This window comes from Rhamphochromis longiceps, linkage group LG23, assembly GCF_057381845.1.
Source record: "Rhamphochromis longiceps isolate RC_006_pf linkage group LG23, R_longiceps_female_GT1.1, whole genome shotgun sequence".
Classification (NCBI taxonomy): domain Eukaryota; kingdom Metazoa; phylum Chordata; class Actinopteri; order Cichliformes; family Cichlidae; genus Rhamphochromis; species Rhamphochromis longiceps.
Genome location: NC_140578.1, coordinates 17081986 through 17085264, shown reverse-complemented (window position 1 = coordinate 17085264; position 3279 = coordinate 17081986). Strand labels below are relative to the sequence as shown.

Genomic DNA, 3279 nt, shown 5'->3' with positions numbered 1-3279 from the left:
CGCCAGCTTAGACGAGCAGACAGGCGAAGGCGGAAGAGCAGACTGTAAACAGTGAGACAAGCAGTGGCTACTCCAACTCTCAATGCGACGGGAGGACCAATTGATATGAGGATTATGACGCTCGAACCACGGATAACCTAAAACGATGGGAGACTCCGGGGAGGAAAAAACAAAAAAACGAAGAACCTCACGATGATTACCAGAAAGAATCAACGAAACCAGTTCAGTCTCATGAGTGACGGAGGGCAGTAACTGACCGGTGAGAGCCACAACAGAGACGGGAACCCGCAAGGGTATAATCTTAATCCCGAGGCGCCTCGTGAGACCGCCGTCAATAAAATTCTGCTCAGCGCCAGAATCCAAAAGCGCGTTAGTAGAGAAAGCGCCAGACGCGGCATTCACGACAGCAGGAAGTTGCATGCGGGGAATTTGGGAAAGAAAGGAAGTGCCACCCACCAGTACCCCCACAGTTACTGGTGGGCACCGCCTTTTGACCGCAACGGGCAGGTGGACACAAAATGGCCCGACTGGCCACAATACAAACACAACCGTCCCTCAAACCGCCTCCGACGCTCCTCCAGCGTCAGCCGTGTACGACCCAACTGCACAGGCTCCTCAGCGGCGGACGCCGGAGGAGACCGTGCGCGGGCCGGACCGGGAGGAGGAGGACGGAATATTGTGCGCACCGCGGCGCGCTCAGCACTTCCAGCACAGACCCGGCCACCCCTCTCCCTCTCACGCTCGCGAAGGCGATTATCGATACGAATAGCCAGATTAACTAGAGCCTCGAAACTCTCCGGTTCGTCACGAGTGGCGAGCTCATCCTTCATGCGATCGTCCAATCCAATGACGAAAGCCCCGCGCAACGCGTCCTCACCCCACCCCGTCTCCGCGGCCTTAACCCGGAAATCAATAGAAAACTCCGCCACCGACCGGCCCCCTTGGCGGAGCCCGTGCAGTTGCCGCGCGGCCTCATCCGAGCGCAGGGGGTGGTGAAAAACCGCCTTAAAATCCTGAACAAACTGCTCATATGTGACAGTCTCCACGGGATGCAAAGCGAGATAAGCCTCGGCCCAGTCCAAAGCATGATCACGAAGGGCACCGATAACATGAGAAATCTTAACAGCATCATTGGAAAACGCTTGGGGATAACGCTGAAAAAGCAAAGAAACCTGAATCAAAAAACCCCCGCAACGGCCCAACTCTCCCGTAAAAGGCACCAGAGCCGGGGGAGCGGGGTCACGAACAGAGCCCACACTCAGTGAGGCAGACGGTACGGGCGGGGGAGCAGGAACAACGGGAGCAGTAGGAGGAACTAGCCGAGCCAAAGTCTCTTGAATGGCCAACAGGGTCTCATTAACTCGGCCTGCCCATTGCTCGGACGCCGCCAACTGCCGAGACAAACTAGACAAAGACTCCTCGTGTTTCTGGAGTAAATCGCCGGACGCGGGACCTGTGTGTTCTGCCGAATCCATCAAAAATGGTCGGAGTATTCTGTTGGGTTAGCTGGATTACACAGATGGATTACGTGGCAGAAACACACACGGACGCAGAATAGTTGGTGATGCAAGTTTTATATATACACGAGTAAGGGGGAATATTTACAAGGGAAAGGGGCTATATACAGTGATAAATAAAAATGTGCCAGCAGGAAAACACCGAGGCGATGAGATGGAGCCGAAGCATACAGGTAGGTAGCAGACGCACCGGAGCTACCTGACAACAGGGAACAAAACAGGGTTTATGGCATACCGTTGATAGCCGAACGTTAAACACAAGTGGACGGAGAGAGTTGGAGAGCTTACTTGACCACCCAAACCACAGCCGCTGCGGTGATCGCCGCCTGATGGTACGTAGCACTCCGTCGCGGATCCAGAATAGCCAACACAAAATCCTAGGTAGGCGGGCAGGCGATGGAACAGGCTAAGACAAAGAAAAGTAGGCGAAACGTGGATCCTTTAAAACATACAGCTCCACAGCGTAAAATCAACAGATGCAGCCTGTGCTAACTCGTTACCACTTGTGACAGCGATAATACTCCGACACCAGACGTCCGTGACTCTGCTCCCTAAAAGCGCTCACTGATGACGTCCGATGCGTCGCAGGTGTGTTGGAATGCCATCAAGCCCCACCTCGCCTACCTATAACCAAAAGGAAAACAAAACCCAAACAACAACAGTACACCTACCCACCACCTCCTAACATTTAGTGCTAATGACACTGGCCACAGTATTGTTTTAATATGTGAATTTAGACAATCCTTAAAGTTGCGCCTTCGATAAAAAGTACAAGGTTGTATGTTCTAGCCAGAGCAAGTTTGTTCTGTATCAGCCTGTTGTTGAGCACTCACTTGTATTGTGTAATTTCTATTTTATTCTTAGTTACTAGTTCCAAAGTTCACACACGCTAGAAAATTCAATTTAAAGATTCCTCAATAATAAAACAAATCACCTGTGGTTTAACAGTACTGTCAAACCAATACACAATGCACAAACAACAGTTTTATTTTATTACACTTACGCTAACATAATGACTTGTTGTCAACTCGATTAATGTCATCTTCACTTCACCTGCTCAACTCAATGAATGTGGGGAGGGGAAGACAACAGAGATCAGAAGAGAGCACAGAAACTGCTCTGATTGTCGATAGCAGGAAAATGTAGCAGAGTCTCCCAAGCTAAAATAAAACGAGTGCAAATAATTTGGTGAATAAAATAATAATTAATATTTTTTCCTTGTTAAAGAAAACAATGATTCAGTACTTTCATTTTGTAGTTATATGTTAAAAAATATTGTTTCACAAAGTTAAGAAGTAATGGTTTAATTATACCAGACTGTAAACGACGCACAATATTATAATGAAAGAATTCATTTCATATTGTGTTCAGTGAATACAGTGAATCTCTATATTGTATCCAGTACATAATGTACTCATTGAATTTGCTGTGCTACTTTTAGATACAAAACATAACTGTATTGTGTATGTGCATCTTGGACAATAGATGAGACTTCTGGTTGATTCATGCAAAATAGGCTTCTGTATAGCAGGGACAACCCAATCAGCCAGTCACTGATGATGACTGATTCTGCAATTTCCACAACCCTGTATTGATCAACACTGGGTCGTGTAAATGAAACAAATGCAAAACATCAAACTGAACAAAAAGCAAATGGCTTTGATCACAACCATAAATTTCAAATATAGATACATTATTTACAAATGTTTAATATTAGCTGCAGGGTATCATATTACATTGCGAGGTGCAAAATATCAAACTT

At 47.3% G+C, this 3279-nt stretch overlaps 1 long non-coding RNA gene across 1 annotated transcript; it reads right to left on the bottom strand.

The window, feature by feature from the left end:
• Positions 1-1588: 1588 nt before the first annotated feature.
• LOC146641543 (uncharacterized) lies at positions 1589-2130 on the bottom strand. Its single transcript, XR_014909546.1, has 3 exons — positions 2018-2130; positions 1806-1923; positions 1589-1716 (listed from the first exon to the last, which is right to left on the bottom strand). It is a non-coding gene; the product is annotated as an uncharacterized LOC146641543 (long non-coding RNA).
• Positions 2131-3279: the final 1149 nt, after the last annotated feature.